Consider the following 18,047-nt stretch of genomic DNA (forward strand, 5'->3'; position numbering starts at 1 on the left):
TTTGGGAACACAAGGGAATTTATTAGGCTTATTTATTATGATTATTATAATTATCTTGACATTTATAAATGTCTTTAGTTCTTAATTTGTAGGCTATTAGTTATTTTTCACCTGTTGTGATACTTGCATGATGGCAAATGGGGTCGTTGGAGACGGTAAATGTTTGTATTTGGGGAGGTGGTTAAATAAGATTTTTTAATCACTTCGTTATTAGGGCCCGAGCACCGATGGTGCGAGGACCCTATTGTTCTTCTAGGCGTTTATTATTTTTTTCCCAAATGAATCGTGTTTTTGAGGGCCTAAACATACTCAAACTCATGAAACTTTGCACTTGCATCAGAAGTGGCGAAAATTTACATCTGATATGGGTTTCAGAATTAGGTGTAGCAAAATGGCTCGATAGCGCCACCTACAAACTTTCATTCAACAGTGTGCGGTTTACGCTATATTTTACCTACATGTACGAAATTCGGTACACATGTGTAACATGCCAATACCTACAAAAAAAAAGTAAACTCAACAGGAAGTCAGCCATTTTGATTTTTCTCTTCAATTTTTGCTCAGTTTATGCCATTTCAAGGCCTCGTACTTTAACGAACTCCTCCTAGAGATTAAATCAGATCAACATCATATTCGGTCAGTCTAATCTCAAGGCCTTGGCGATGCTAAATTGCGAAGCTTTTTAATTTTCATCGCATGCCGTGGCCGTGACGGTCTGACAAAGTTCGATGTTTCGCCATGAAACAGGAAGTTGTCGTAACTCAAACATACAATGTCCAATCTGCCCCAAACTTCACGTTTGATAACAGTCCTGGCCTGAATACACCTACGTGCCAATATTCAGTTATAGTCATAGCGCCACCTACTGGCAACAGGAAATTACATGTTTTACACTGTGATACACTCTTAACATTTAAGTGCTAAAAAATTCTAAATAAATTGGAGTGACATACCCCTGGCACAGCAGCCCTAACGTGCACCAGGGTGTGAGGGCCCGTTCATCGTTGCTTGCAGCTTTAATTTTAATTGCTTTTTTCATTTAGTTTAAAGTGCAATTTGAATTTAGAAATGTCTTTTGTTTAAATTTTTCATGTTTCAATACATTAAATTTTTAAAGCAAAATCAATAAAGCAAAAATATTTACCGACCCTTGGCAGGGGGGTTGGCCATATAATCAGACATCGTGATATTTTAAAGGCAATTATTGTTAAAATATTTTTTACATATCGCCCAGCACAAAAGGGAAGTTACATTTTTCATGAACAATTGTAAAATGAAATGATATTTGTTTGTTTTTGTTTTCTTGAGTAGTCTATGGCCAATACAAACATTTTATTTTAATAAAAAACTTTGTTTTTGGAAATACTAAATTATTTGTTTGTGCTGACACTTTTGAAAAAATGCATCAACCAAAAATAAGAAAAATTGTCTCCTTAGTGAAAAAGGTTCCCGACCCCTGGGCTAGATAGATCTGGGTATCGTCTGCATAGCTATGGTATACAAATTGTTTCTTTTTCACAATTTGGTCTAGTGGGAGCATATAAAGTTTGAACACAAGCGGTGCAAGAATTGAGCCTTGTGGGACTCCACACGTCATGGATGTCCACTCAGATTCATAGATGCCTATGTTCACATAGTAACCCTTACCTTCTAGATATGACCTGAACCAGCTGAGGACCGTCCCAGAGAGCCCTACCCAGTTTTCCAATCTGTCTAGGAGAATGTTGTGGTCAACAGTGTCAAAAGCAGCACTGAGATCTAATAATAACAGCATTGATATTTTGCCTGAATCTTTGAGCGCAGACTCTGTGCTATGATGCGGTCGGAAACCAGACTGTAAATTGTCCAAGTATCCATTCGAGATAAAGTTTTTGTGGTGGGTGCTGTCTGACCTCAGTGCAACATGACGACGAGCTTATCGCCATTCTAATATCATTGATCTTCTTTGTGAAAAAAGATGCAAGCTCATTGCATTTTCTGTCAGAGAGCAATTCAAAAGGCAACCTGTGTTGGGGGGGTTTGTTGGTCTCTCTAGAGTAGCAAAAAGAGTGCGGGTGTTGTTTATATTGCTGTTTATGTTTGAGAAGAAGGTCTGCCTAGCTGTGCCTAATTCCAAATTGAAAGCATGAAGGCTGTCTTTATAGATATTATTATGGACTTCGAGTTGTGTGTTCCGCCACATTCGTTATGCTTTCCTGCATTTTCTTTTCATGTTTTTCACTGCTGTTGTGTTTCTCCAAGGTGCTTTACACCTGCCAGTGAACGTCCAGACTTTTACAAGAGCAATGCCATCAATAGCATTTTTAACTTTTGAGTTAAAGTTATCGAGGAGATCATCAACACAATCTGCGGATATACTCAGAGATATAACCTTGATAAATTCCACTCTAGTGTTCTCATTTATGTACCTCTTTTTGACACAGACAGATCTAACTTCAGTGGCAGGAGAAATCAATATTTCAAAGAAAATACAGAAATGGTCAGAAATGACAAAATGTTTAGACCCTTCCTAATGAGCAGATCAAGAGTGTGCCCGCAATTGTGTGTGGGTCCATCTACATGTTGAGTCAGAGCAAAAGTGTTTAAAACTGTTTCGAGTTCTTTGGCAGTGTCGTGTTCAGGATTATCTATATGAATGTTGAAATCCCCAGCAATAACAAAAGTCAAATTGAGAGGAAGTTGTTGATAACAGTTCTGTAAAATCATCAACAAAGCCAGGAGAGTATTTTGGAGGCCTATAAATAATTATAAATAGAATGTATGATGCACCTTTTAGTACAATACTTAGATATTCAAAGGTCAAGTAATCACAAATTGACACTTGCTTGCATTGAAAGACATCTTTAAATATTGCCGCTAATCCTCCACCTCTCCTAACAGCTCTGCAGACAATCATAAAAGTAAAGTTTGGAGGGGCTGATTCATTGAGGACTGTTGCACTGTAGCTGTTATCTGACCAAGTCTCATTTAGCAACATAAAGTCCAGGTTGTTTGTGGTGATGAGGTCATTGACTAGAAACTACTTCTTTAGTGAGCAGATGTTTAAAAGTGCTAATTTGACAGTATCTGTTTTTGGCCCCACAGTAATGTTGGATTTATGTCTAATATGCAACAGATTAGAATGGTTTGCCATTTGTATTTAGAAAGCCTTAGTTTTCCTATCACTTAATATAACAGATATTGAAAACGCTACTGGCACAGTGGGTTCCCGCTTGTTCTGTAAACACTTGTGAGTGTTGCTGCTACCGTAGCGGGGACCCGATACACATAAATTAGAGCTGTTATCAGTTGTTTGTTGTTCATCGAGAGCAGAAGAAGGACGAGATGTACCCTTGCGTTATGGCAGTGGCCGGAGAGCTCTCTCAGAGGGAGGGTGAGCTGGGCCTGCAGGCTTTGGTAGTAGAGGGGCCCGCCGTTTTTTGGTTTGTATCTGGGGGCTCGCAGCAATGGAGTGGGAGAGCTTTCTGCCAGTATACACTAGTTCCTCCATTTTCTCAGAGAAGCTTAGGAGTGGGGATGTTGACAAGAGGGAGAAGGTGTGTGGTGACAGAGACTGTGGCTCTGGTGTTTTTGGAGGCTGATGTATGTTGTTGTTGTTATCTTGGCTCCCTTGGCTTTTTTCCTGGAAATCGTCCTTGGGTCCTGTATCTTGGAGCAGTTTTAAGTCGTCACAGTCTGACTGTAGTATGCTCTGTGTGTGGGGCTCAGCCCCATGTTGTTATGTCTTAGCTGTGTTATTGTTGGATTTGTTGACCAAATGTCCATCCAGGTGCTGAAGAGCGATCCTGTGATCATCCAGACACTGCGGTGGTGTTTGTATGCCATCCAGGTTGAGTGGATTTGTGCGTGTTGCAGATGGATGAAGGAGGGAGTAGATATTGTCCTTTAGCACTTTTGCACCAAGTTTGTTTGGGTGAAGGCCATCTGATTTAAACAGTTCTCCTTGATTCCAGAATAGTTTGATATTATCAGTGTAGTTCAGTCTTCTCATGTTGCAGGTTTTGTGCAGCCAAGTATTTAGACTTAGCAACTGAGAAAACATTTTTGTTCCTCGGGCTTGGAGTGGTCCACTGATGAACAACTGAACTTTCAATCTCCTAAGTGTTTCAGAGAGTTAACTGAAAACCCTCTTAAAGGGTTCTGACTGCTCTTTCTGAATATCATTTTTCCCCACATGTATAATAACTCAATTCACAGTCTTACGGTTCATTAGAGTGTTCATAAGTTCCTTATTTACCTCAGAAACCATTGCTCGAGGAATGCAGCAAGTGGTAGTAGCCCCGCTACCAATGTTTCTGATAATGGAGTTCCCTGCTAAAAGAGTGCTGAGCTCGGCTGTGGTCTCAGCTGAATGCCGCTGCCTGCTCGACCTTGAGCGCCTGCCAGCTGTAGTGTTAGCTGCTGGCTGTTGTGATCTAAGCCTGATCACGTTCGGGGTTTCTTCCCCCACATTCATTAATAGTTCAAATCTATTTTCAAGACGTTTCGGGAGTGGAAGAATACCGGTATTGCTTAGTCGAGTCATAACTGGAAGTGGAAGATGCCAATGCTGCAATATGCGATGATAGTGACTGTCTGACATTTCGAGTACCTTTGGGTCTAGCTCCCTGTTTATGCCATTGGTTTTTGCTCTCACTTTCATCAGTCACTTTTGCCATCTGTTTTGCTGGGTTTTTAAGCTCAGTATAGCCTGTCGAGGAATGTTTGATTTACAGGACTCCTTATTACAGGTCCACGTTGATGCTCTCGTGTATTCCGTGAAGATTGGCAATAATGCTAGTAGTTTTTTTTTTTCCCCAAGAACTGTGATTTTTTTGTAGAATTCTATGGCAGTTTGTGCAGCAAGTGGAGTTTGATCAGAAAGGAGGCATTTTCTTTCTCATCTGTCTGTGTGAAGGCAGCTGTGTTGTCCCTTTTCAGCAATGTAAACTGCCAGTTGTAAACTGCCTCCTTTTTTGTAGTAAAATATCAGTCCCAAAAGTATCAGGTTGTAGAGTGGGTGCCAAATGATGTCATTTTGAGCACTTTGCTGAACTTGATATGAAAATTAGACATTCAAATGCAAAAGCAAGGGAGCAAAGCACGGAGCAGCAAGCAGATGCATCCGAACAGTAGCGAAGCAAGAAGCAGTCGCCAGGCTAGATGACTTGGTCAGAGCATCTCCAAAACGGCAGGTCTTGTGTGGTGTTCCCAGTATGCAGTGTTCAGTACCTACCAAAAGTGGTTCAAGGAAGGACAATCGGTGAACAGGCGACAGGGTCACGGGTGCCCAAGGCTCACTGATGCATCTGGGGAGCGAAGGCTAGCCCGTCTGGTCCGATCTCTCAGAAGAGCTACTGTAGCACAAATTGCTGAATAACTTGATGCTGGCCATGATAGAAAGGTGTCAGAACACACAGTGCATCGCAGCATGCTGCGTATGGGGCTGCGTAGTCGCAGACCGGTCACAGTGCCCATGCTGACCCCTGTCCACCGCCGAAAGCGCCTACAATGGGCACGTGAGCATCAGAACTGGACCATGGAGCAATGGAAGAAGGTGGCCTGGTCTGATGAATCACATTTTCTTTTAGATCATGTGGACGGCCAGAACACCTTTTTCCTGAATGCGGTGTTCCACAATTCGCCTGTTTTGAACTTCCGGTCTCCAGTGTTTTCATTTGCATCTGCATATATTCTTAGCAGGTAATGTGATGTTTAAAGCATTACATTTGTAAAAACTGTCAAAAAACATGTGGCTCTATTCACCTTATGTGCCAGAGAAACTAGTGCACAGCCACCTTGAAAATTTTGTCTCGGAACTTCCGTTCTAGTGGTTGCTATATACAGCTGAAGTCAGAAGTTTACATACAAAGATATTTAAACTCAGTTTTTCCACAATTCCTGACATATAATCGTAGCGAAAACATTCCCTGTCTTAGGTCAGTTAGGATCACTACTTTATTTTAAGAATATGAAATGTCAGAATAATAGTAGAGAAAATGATTTATTTCAGCTTGTATTTCATTCATCACATTCCCAGTGGTCAGAAGTTTACATACAATTTGTTAGTATTTGGTAGCACTGCCTTTAAATAGTTTAACTCGTGTTGTTTTGGGTAGACTTCCACAACAGGGCTCCAGACTAAAAAAATGACTAAGGAGCCACTGGCTCCTAAAATGAAACATTAAGGAGCCAAATCATTGTTTTTAGTCGCCAAATCACAGAATTGCTCAATTTAGATTGCTGTACAGAAACAAGATAGAAAGCAGAAGAAAAGACAGCTGATAATCCATTAATCAGAGGTTTAATAAACTGTATACAGTATATAGTTGAGAAGATAAGTTTGCATTACCTTTTGTCTCATAAATGTTCACACCCCTTTCGTAATCTATACACATAAGAGACAAAAGATTTTTTTATTTAATACTGCTCTTCACAATCTACATTACAGATAATTACATATAGTATGCATTAGTGCCCGACCGATATATCGGCTGATATTAGCCTTTCACCGATATATTGGTATTGGCATATATTTTACGGATATGAAAACTTTTTTTCAGAACATATAATGCAGAAAACAATGCTTCAGAATTGGTGTCATTATGTAGTTTGTCCAGCAGAGCGTGCTCCGACTCCATTGTTTACAGAGCTGAGCTGATGGTGGCTCTGCAGACAGGGCGGAGCTGAGCGGTGTCTCGGTAAGTTAACTAGTTTGTGAAATACATACTGGAAACTTAAACAATGACCCCATAATTTTCCCTTTTCAATATAACTAATATAACATTAACCTTGTCCCAGACAACCATGTCACTCATGTCTGTTTGCTGTTAGCCAGCTATAGTTTGTCAGTGCAGTAAGTAATGTAGCAGATTGAAAGGTAAACATCAGAGCATCTTTTTGCAGCTCAGCAGACAATGGTGCGGTGGTGGATTGTGTGTGTTGAGTGTTGATTTCACGCTGTGTTATTACCTAGTTGGTGTGACACAATGCTGGAAAGTAAAATAAACAATGTCCGTCTTTTACTCTCCGTGACAACGAGCTTATAGCTAACTAGCTAATCGCGTAGCTACTTTCATTGTTGTCAGCTGAGTGGAAGCTAATTAGTAAACATGTATTCACCAAACTGTTTTGTTTAGGATTCACAGTTTGGTACCCCCTTCAACCGAACAATTCCAGTCGTTGCATTTATAAAATGTAATATTTAGAAGTCTGGTTTTCCACCGTTGAAAGTTTCCCCTGAACTTGTATAGCAGAATACGGTGTAACACCACTGCCGCTGTTTATCTCTTGACTCGGCAGGTGTAAATGCTTCTTGTTTTACAACCTGCCCCTAATTGACTGGCAGTATTAAAATAGTCAGCATTTGACTGATACTAAACAGTAATACTGACGTTTATTTAGCTATTTATTTTAATTTACTCTTTATTTTAATGGTCAGCATTGACTGATACTAAACAGTACTGATGTTTATTTAGCAATTTATTTTAATTTATTCTTTATTTTAATGGTCAGCATTGACTGATACTAAACAGTACTGATGTTTATTTAGCTATTTATTTTAATTTATTCTTTATTTTAATGGTCAGCAATTGACTTAAACTAAACATACAGTACTGATGTTTATTAAGCTATTTATTGTATTTTTATTTATTCTTTATTTTCTCAGTGTTCATTTCTAGAATTTGTTGACAATGTATAATAATAATGTCAAATATTCTTTGATAAAAATATGTGTATAATAAAGCAGCCTTCTGAGTACCTTTGCATAGTCATATCGGTGCAAAATCGGTGAACAATCCACATAAAAAAGGTCTGTTTTCATTCCAGCTCAAAAATTAAATATATCGGCCACCATATCGGTAATCGGGGAATTTTCCCTCTCTAAAATCGGTATCGGTCTCAAAAAATCCCATATCGGTCGGGCTCTAGAATGCATATAGTAGTTTGTTGTCTTCTTGAGCATCAATGAATGTGTGCACCTTGTGTAATAGATGTGAACAAGTCCCTAACAATTTAATAGTATATAAACTGCTTTACAATATTGCCTTAGTCTTTTACTGTTACCAGATGGGCCAGACACAGAGACTACAAGAGTGCAAACTGAATGAAATCCCAGATGCAGTTTATTGTGCTACTCCAATCCCAATCAATAATTATGAGGAGAAAAAAAGTGGTACACAATCTGGGACTTTTAATTATAAAAGAAGCCCGAAATACACATGGGATGCTTATTTTGAAATGTCTGCACTTCCAGTTGTGAGCTCACTGATCGCTGATTCGCTAATAAAATGAATCTGATTCAAACTGCTAACCTGAGCTCCTGAGTTCAAACCCTCAGTTCTTTTTGGGTGATTCATGAAAAAGATCCGGTTCAAAAGAGTCATTTGGTCACGACCCTCTCACGCTGGATTTGTTGTTGTTGCGTGCAGTGCAGTGCAGCGAGCTCGTCATCACAACAGAACGAGTGAAAAGAGGCACGAGACACACTGGTGCTCTAAAGAAGTTTTCAGTAACTCACAAGATAATATCTGATGAAACCGCATATGAATGCACACAACCCGACTGTCGCCAGTGGCAATTAGACTTTAAATTATAGTCGCAATAAATAATTTTTGGTCGCATTTGTGACCATTTTAGTCACAGTCTGGAGCCCTGCACAAGCTTCTCACAATAAGTTGCTGGGATTTTGGCCCATTCCTCTAGACAGAACTGGTGTAACTGAGTCAGGTTTGTAGGCCTCCTTGCTTGCACATGCTTTTTCAGTTCTGCCCACAAATTTTCTATCAGATTGAGGTCAGGGCTTTGTGATGGCCACTCCAATACCTTAACTTTGTTGTCCTTAAGCCATTTTGCCACAACTCTGGAGATATGCTTGGGGTCATTGTCCATTTGGAAGACCCATTTGCAACCCAGTGGCTTCTTCCATGCTGAGCAGCATTTCAGGTTATGTCGATATAGGACTGTTTTACTGTGGATATAAATACTTGTCTACCTGTTTCTTCCAGCATCTTCACAAGGTCCTTTGCTGTTGTTCTGGGACTGATTTGCACTTTTCACACCAAACTACGTTCATCTCTATGAGACAGAATTCGTCTCCTTTCTGAGCGGTATGATGGCTTCATGGTCCCATGGTGTTTATACTTGCGTACTATTGCTTGTACAGATGAATGTCGTACCTTCACGCATTTGGAAATTGCTCACAAGGATGAACCAGACTTGTGGAGGTCTACAATTTTTCTAGACTACAAAATGAGTTTGAAGGTAGGCCTTAAAATACATCCACAGGTACACCTCCATTTGACTTCAATTAGCCTATCAGAAGCTAATTGACTAATTGCCTAAAGGCTTGACATCATTTTCTGGAATTTTCCAAGCTGCTTAAAGCCACAGTTAACTTAGTGTATGTAAACTTCTGACCCACTGGAATTGTGATATTGTCAATTATAAGTGAAACAATCTGTCTGTAAACAATTCTTGAAAAAATTACTCGTGTCATGCACAAAGCAGATGTTCTAAACGACTTGCCAAAACTATAGTTTGCTAATATGAAATCTGTGGAGTGGTTAAAAAATGAGTTTTAATGACTTCAACCTAAGTGTATGTAAACTTCTGACTTCAACTGTAGATATCTATGGTGTTGATGTCAAAGTGCAATTAGCTAGCGAAGTGGATTTACAGGTTAAAGAGTTGTCAAAAGTTATCGTGAGTATTTTAAAGTGTTCTGGGGATGTCATAACAACTGGAAGCAGGGGAGATTTTAAAACAAGAATACTTCATTCACAAATACACAAGATCCTACCTTCAATATGGACAGACTGATGTGCCTCTGTGTTCATGAAACTCCAAGAGACAACATAAAGTAATTTAAAATATCTCTGTAGGACACCTCTAGCTGGCCATTTTTTCGTGTCATTCACCCATCGTGTTATTAATGTGAGTAGATTTTTGAGCATTAAACCAGGACGGGGGAAGGTTGCAACTATATTTATGAATTCAAATATATGTAAAACGGTACGTTTTATTTTATATTATGTTTACAACTATTTTAATCACATTTAAGCCTCTAAAAAATGTAGGGTGAAAAATTCATTTTAAAACGTACAACTGTAATTTACTTCAACGTTGAACTTGCATGTGCAATAATACGAGCTGTCGCTGTTGCAGATGTCATATCAATTACACATTTTAACACAAATTATTAAGTTGAAACCTAAAAATTAAGCAGAATTACACGTAAAATAATTAAACGCTTGTATTATGAAAAAGTGACAGAAAAAACACCTCACTTGCATTTTCATGTAGTAAAGGGGTGCTGTAGACTCACACCATCAACTCTTGGTGAAAAATACTTTCTGCGCTCCCACACAAAATCCATTTTGTTCGACTCTTCGCAGTAGCTTCAATACAAACAGTAAGTTAGATGACAAAATTCGGAAGAGCGGAGCGCGGAAAAGGGGCGGGGCTGAATAAGGTGCCGATGCTTCACACAATCGAGATTACCTTTTTTTTTTTTTTTTTTTTTTTTTTTGACAGCACCTCACCTGAGTGTGTATATGTCACGAAGCGACGGTGCTATGTCAGTAACGCTGATATAATTACCTACTTCGAGTTGTTTTGACAACCAACAACTGCACAACTTGAAACAGAATACATGACATTAGAATCATCATGGCGCCGCCTAGTTGTTGCTCAGGAAAACTGTGGTAAAAATGACCAACAGAGATCAAACTAAACCCGAATCAACACATTATACTTGCTTGACACTGAGCTAAAGCCGAATGCTAGCTCCTGTTAATACTTTAACATTTGGGGTTGCTGTCAAATACTTAGAACTCTTCAACTGTAGCTAGAAACATCCTGGACAAAAAACGCTAAATAAACCCTATAAAAGCTGAGATGGAGCTAAGGGCTGTTGATATGATTCTATATTTTTTACTACACACAAATAAATAAATAAATAAATAAGCCCAAATGCAACTTAAAGGGAGAGTTTAAAGCACGTTAGATATTTAACTGCAGACATATTGACTGTTAGCATTAGCAGCTCCATGGAAAACCAATGAAAACACGGAGCCAGCGAGTGCAACCGTGTCCACAAACTCTTTAGGAGCAGGTTAAGTTGACACACGCACATGATTTAAGATGGTTAAGATAAATACAGCAACAACAAAAAATGCATTAAAATCATATGAGTGATCATACTGCACCTACTCATTGGAATTGTTTATGAGGTGATCGACCGTCATGAGAGTTTCCGTTTTAGAATCAGGAAGTTGGCTAACTGCCTGGCGAAGGAGGGAGAGCTCAACTATTCCCTCCTTAAACAATGAAGATGACACTCTTTAACTTTCTTTTCTGTGTATTGCTCTGCTTTTAATGTGCACTGCCGTATTAAATCATCCAATCAGTATGGTGTACTGTAACACCCTTCTTCGCTTTTTTCGTAACTGATTTGATCTGCTTCAAGTCAAGTTTAAAATATATCTATAATTATATAGTAATAATTATTTTATTGTTTTAGATATTGACTCATTCATATTCATAATAACACATATCATACCCCTTTGCATACTGTAAATAGAACATTTTTAATAATAAAATATAAATTCTACAATAGAAATAAATAGAAATGTGTTAGTTTTTCTCAGTTGCTTAGACACTCTTATCAATTCCATGAGCCAAATACCCCAAACCATGAAAAAAAAAATCCAAAAGAAAGACTTAATTTCTCAAAACTATATACACTATTCTTGTGTTTTTTTCTTCAAAACTCATCATAAATTTAGCATTTTACACCATGTGAGCATGTTGAAAGCAATAGCATTCAGAAACCCTCACAATGTCAACACAACCTGAACTCAATTATCACTCAATTCTCACCATGTGAACAACACTAGGAAGCAAAATTGTTCACACACCAATCAGAATGTTGTCCCAGGATGTATAAAAAAAGGCAGTATACTGTATAGCCTACTGAGTATACTGGCTTCTAGAGATTGAAAGCTGTGGAAACTATGAACTGTGGATGTACCGTATGGAAAAGAGCTGTTTGAAGATTCTTTTTTTTTTGTTTTCCACAGAAAAAATAACAGCATTCGGTTTTGGAACGACATATAGGTGAGTTAATGATTGATCACTTCATCCCATCTATTCCAGGAATCCCAGTATGCATCACCATCCCTAGAGACACTAGACACTGGTTACAGCCAAGACTCTATACACTGCACAAAAGCTTCTTGGTTCTTTTATGCCATTCCTGAATAGCAGCATTCAGGTTCCTTTTTCAGCATCCTCCCTTAGTTGATGACACCTTGTGTGGTCTGTCAGAGCCCTCGTCGGCCCCTGAGTTCATCTCACTCAGCAACTGAGGTTCTAACTGAAAGCTATTGATGGGAATTGGCCCATGTCATGGGGATTTGCCCCAGAGATCACATGTGCTCCAGTGGTCATCATCATGATCCCAGGAGAAAGACCCAGCTTCTTCTGGGGTGTAGGTGTATGGTTCCCACCTTTCCCTGCTTTTCAGGGAGCCGCCACTAGAGCAGTGTCTCTTCAGTAGGACAGAAAGCCTGGGAACACTGGCACATTATCTAAAAATGCCAGCACCCATCTTAAGTATATTACAGTTTTTCTGAATTGCCAAAACAATAAACCCCATTCTATGAACCAAATGCTGAGTGGCCTAAACCCATTTGTTCAATCAATCACCCTTTTGGCAAAACTTTTAACAAGTTCAGGTAGTTAGACTCCATTTGGAAATCTTATCCACTCTTTTTGCAAAACTCTAAACACATTCTTGCTCACTAAAACACATTTCGTACTGTGATGCCTTTTGTTGCAAAACGATAAATGTGGGTGGCAAAAGTTAAACACAACTACACAGTTGTCATCATTTACACACAACGACTCAAAATTGTTCACCATTGTTTCTAATGATGTGATCAAACCAATTGTACAAAATAAGCATGATGCTGAGGCACAATTAATCTCTCATTAACTTTGTGTGTACTGTAAAGTGCTTTTCATTTAGAGTTTTATATGGGCTTTTGCAGTTGGACTACTGTATCTTTACAGTATACAATTTTTCACAATTGCTAAGACACATTACTTTAAAAACGTCACCCATTTTCTCACAACTTTAAACACAACCTAATCTTCAAACTACATTCACAAAACATTTGACTCTTCTGACAAAATCAAACAATCGCCTCAAAACCATTTCATCTGTGCTCAAAATCAAACAATGCTTTCAGATCATACACACAGCCAGTCTATATATAAACACTACAGAGCATTCATTAGACACTACATCAAAAAAATTGAGAACACATCGACCAGGGCTTTTTCATTCCAAGCGTTACTGCTGGTCGGAGTCTTCCGTAAACATTCAGTTAATACGTAGGGTTACATCCTACCTAAGTTTAATGGTGCAACGCTCAAATATTTAGTAGTGCGTAAATTGTGACTTAGTGCCCATTTACGCCTCAACTAGGCTAAATTGTAACTTACGTATAGTTTGTGAAGTGTCTCGAAAATGTTGTTCCTCATTGAGCAAATCAAACACACACTTGTCAACGCTGCTTCAGATGGTAGAGAGATGCGTTTTATTTTTTCGATCTAATCGCTAGTGAATCGTTTGCTTTTCTTTTTTGTTTGTTTTGCAAACTTGTCAAGTGTTTCGTTCTTCTTCTCACCCAGTGATGGGCGGAGGGCGGACCAGCTCAATGGTGAGTTGAGTCACCTACCGTACCGGGGTAAAATTGCTTGTGATTCGCATCTCATAATCCCTTCCCATTTGGTGTGAAAAGGCCTTAACACATATTGAGCTACACATAAGTTACACATATGTATTTTCTCAGGCACTTATTGAGTATAAATTAATGTGCAACTTACAGATTTTCAGTTGTACACCCAAATGTCAATAGCCTTATCATACTGTTTATGAGTTGTACTTGCTATAGTTTACTTCCATGATGTTTCTTCATCAAATAGCAATGTCAAATGAGAATCAGGTCAGTCACTGAAACAACAGCGCCACCTTGAGCAACAACAAGTAACGTGTAATATTTGTTTATATGCATATGGGATACTGATAATTCACCATTGCACAGAAAATCAACATGATATAGTAGTAATTTGTATGAACGTGAACTTGTCATGGTCTTGTAATACACAAAGAAATAGATATCCTATGATAGTAAACTTAAAAAGATATGAAATAATCATAAAAATATGATTCATAGATTTATATAGTGGAAATATATATTGCGACACTATTACATATCTCGGGTCACTAAAAACCCTATATACTTTTGGTAATATTTTTTTTTTATTAATATTTTTTTTTATTGTCAGACCATTCATAAGAGAAAGGTTGATGAATACTAAAGAAGTGAGGGCAAAAATGGATGAGGTATATGAGGTGGACTGAGGTCCCAGGTCACTAAAGGGGGCTAAATGATGCTCAGCTGATAATAAAAATTACAAAAAGAGGATTTTGTTATGAGCAACATGACTTTATAGGGAAAAATTACAGAGTCTAGAAGTGAAACGTCAGGCTGGGAAAGTCTCGTGAGAGTTGTATGCAACATTAATACGCTGTTTACTGTGTTCATTTTAAGACCCACAGAAACCCTACATCTGCTCTAAACTTAACCCTTACCCTAATCTTAACCATATCCCTAAACCTAACCCTTACTGTAGTAAAAGCCAATGCTACTCTCGTGAGACATTCCCAACCTGACAGTTCCCTTCTAGACATGACCAAATTTACATTCAAGACATCAGTCAAAATGTTTGAGTAAAACAAATAAAAAAAATCTGTCTCATTAAATCACAACATCTGAAGAGCATCATTAGATTAGTCCATTCCTCATACATTATGATATCTTTCTTTAGATACATTTTTTTTCATGATGACGTCTTTGGCTTCACCAGCTTTGTTATCATTGATTTAAAAATAAATAAATAAATATTAAAAATATAAAATTAGCCACTCCTACCCCCCTGTTGAGCCAGCTCAGAAGAAAGTCTTTCATGCTCTTTCTGGTGCATGATTCTGTTATCTGTCATGCTATCCTTTAAGATCATCTAAAATTAAAAATAAATCCAACAAAAATGTTAGTAGCCCACCATAAAACTTAAATTATATTCCTTATTTAAATTTTATATCAGTTCCTTTTTTAAGTACCCTTACAAAAAAAAAAAAAAAAAAAAAGGTGCTGTGGTGGCACCATAATATCAGATGGTAATACCATGGTACTGAAAAATGATCTTATTCATGTATTCAGAGTACTTCAAAGAATATCATGGGATTACACAGATACATCCCAAAAACATGGTATTGCAATGTCACATGTCCAAAACATATAGTATTACCTTGGTACCATGTGCAAAAAACATGATAAAAAATGATAAACACTTTTTTTTTATACTCTTTTGTTGGTATAATTAATTCATCACCTAGGCAGTGTCCCTTCTGAGTTCTGTGTAACAAATGAACAGTGGCAGCTACTGTACATACGTCTGAATGTTTTTTCAGTGTCATATCTGTGCCCCATATGGAATACTGGGAAATAATTAAACATTCTATTTAGATAAGATCCAGTTTTCCCTGGAGATATTTCCCCAATGTGCTTATCATGACATAGTGGTTCTCAGGACAAATCTCTGTAAAGGTTTATAACCCTATTTTTTGGTGGGAAAATGTTCTTTCTTCCATGGTACAGCAAATTTGAATTTTAGCAGAATGTCTGAGCTGGTCTTTTCCATACAGTGAAAGTGAATTGGAACCAGGGTCTGTCAAGCTCCAAAAAGGGCAAAAAGCACCATTAACATATCATAGAAGTAGTCCATACAATTTGTGCACTATATTCCAAATCTTATTACGCTAATAAATTGCTCTGCATGAAATATTTTTTTGTAATTAATTTCTTTCTTTTTTTTATTGATTCCTACATTAAATAAAGAAGAGCAAAACATATATACATGGAATCAACATTTAAACCCCACAACCACCCCTCCCCCTCCCAATCCCCAACCCCGCCCTGACCCCCAACAAACATCCCTGTGGTCAAATATGAGTATATACAAACACACAAAAAAATATATAATTATATATATATATATATATATATATATATATATATATGTCACACACATTTATACCTCCACCTCTCTCTCCACTGCCCCTCTTCTTGAGAGAAGTTAAAGCTCCATCCCCCCCAGAGCTTCAACTTCTCTCAAGAGATTATGTGAGAGATTTAAATTTGGTATTGGAGGAGGGAGTGTGGGCTAGGATTCTAAAAAATGTCAAGTCTGCATCTAGAGATGCAAGGGTTCGCCTTATGCAATTCAAGATTTTACATAGATTTTATTGGACCCCCTCTAGATTGTATAGGCTTTGGAGACACAACCCATGTCTTTTGGGGGTGTATTAAGATCCAAGATTTTTGGTTGAAGGTTCATAGTTATTTGTGTGACGTTTTGGGCACTCAAATTTTACTCTGCCCCAGACTTTGTATTTTGGGCGATGGGGCGGTCATAAATTTGGGGGACAAACATGTAAAAAAATGGGTTCTGACTAGTATTATGATTGGCAGACAAATTATTTTAAGGGGTTGGAAGACGGACGGAGCGCCATCATTTCCGGAGTGGTATGCGGACTCTCGGGGAAGGGATGGGGAGAGGGAAGTCTAGTTTAATTATGTATGTTTATTATATATATATATATATATATATATAAAATTTATTTATTTTGTGTGTGTGTGTGTGTGTATTATATTATGTGACCATGAGGGTGTTCGTTGGGGGTTAGGGTGGGGTTGGTGATTGGGGAGGGATATTAGTGGGGGTTAAATGTTAAATGTTGATTGTATGTGTAATGTGTATGTGTTGTGTTTTTCTCTGTGTTTTTTTTTTTTTGAATCAATAAAAAATGTAAATTTACAAAAAAAAAAAAAAAAAAAAAAAGCTCCATCCCCCAGACTCTGAATTAGCAGGGAATAATACACTGATGCCTCATGACCTTTTCCAAACGTAGTATTCACCATTCCCAGATTATCTGCCACTTTAGGGGGTTGTAAACTACTCCCAAAAATAGTACAGAGCAGGTGGTGCAGCTGTAAATAACTATAAAACTGAGATCTGGGAATCCCAAAATGTTGAACCAAATTTTCAAAAGATCTCAACACTCCACTCTCATATAGGTCACCGAGTGTAGTAACCCCCCTCACAATCCACTCTGACCAACAGAAAGGAGACTTATTAATACACAATTTTGGATTCTGCTATATACTTGAGGCAACATTAAACAATGTTAACACTCTGGACACTTTTGTCCATACCAAGTGCAAATGCGAGATAACAGGGTGTAACTTAACTTCTCCGATTAGTTTGATAGAAAGGCTTTGCAATGGCGAAATAGGGGCAAGAAATTCCTGTTCAATACAAAATCAGGGAAGGACTCTTTCAGGTGGAAGTGACCAATGACTTGCCTGTAGGCATGGCCTTAATTACCTCGCCAAGCTCCTCCAAGGTTGTCTCAGAATCAAGAATTTTTTTTACTCAACCGTCAGTTTAGGAAGTTCTAATGGTTCCACAAAGTTTCTAATATCTTCATCAGTAGACGAAGATGTGGAACTATAGAGATCAAGATAGAATTCTTTAAAATAGATAAATATTTCACCACTAGCAGATTTCACTGAGGGAAAGGTAGAGAAAGACTCCCTCTGTTTTATATATGTAACCAGAGGTTTTCCTGCCTTTTCCCCCCGCCTCAAAGTATGACTGTTTTGCCCTGAATAGCCAAAACTCCACCTTCCGCAACAAAATAGTATTATATCTGTATTTCAATCGGGTCAATTCTCTGAGTCCATCAGATGACATTCAGTGCTTCAGTTCTTCCTCAGCACTTTCAATATTCCCTTCCAACTCCACGAGTTCTTGTGCTTTGGATTTTTTGATGAATGAGGCATATTGTATGATCCGACCCCTAAGAACCACCTTAAGTGCCTCCCAAGCCACGCCCACAGAGGATACTGAGGACCAGTTGGTCTCCATATAAA

The 18,047-nt window shown here is 38.2% G+C and overlaps 1 protein-coding gene across 11 annotated transcripts in view; it reads right to left on the reverse strand.

Annotated features, from left to right (window-relative positions):
• LOC127442106 (PWWP domain-containing DNA repair factor 3B-like) overlaps window positions 1–13,693 on the reverse strand; it is a 38,085-nt gene extending 24,392 nt beyond the window's left edge. For 5 of the 11 annotated variants that reach the window (XM_051699898.1, XM_051699897.1, XM_051699896.1 and 2 more), the window contains exon 1: window positions 13,492–13,693. The gene's annotated coding sequence lies outside the window, so the exon portion shown is untranslated. Of the gene's footprint in view, window positions 1–5,215; window positions 5,897–6,331; window positions 6,368–11,189; window positions 11,282–13,491 lie in introns of those variants that run through there. The other 6 variants (XM_051699893.1, XM_051699890.1, XM_051699891.1 and 3 more) reach the window with 6 other exon arrangements.
• Window positions 13,694–18,047: the final 4,354 nt, after the last annotated feature.

This window comes from Myxocyprinus asiaticus, chromosome 6, assembly GCF_019703515.2.
Source record: "Myxocyprinus asiaticus isolate MX2 ecotype Aquarium Trade chromosome 6, UBuf_Myxa_2, whole genome shotgun sequence".
NCBI classification, from domain to species: Eukaryota; Metazoa; Chordata; class Actinopteri; order Cypriniformes; family Catostomidae; genus Myxocyprinus; species Myxocyprinus asiaticus.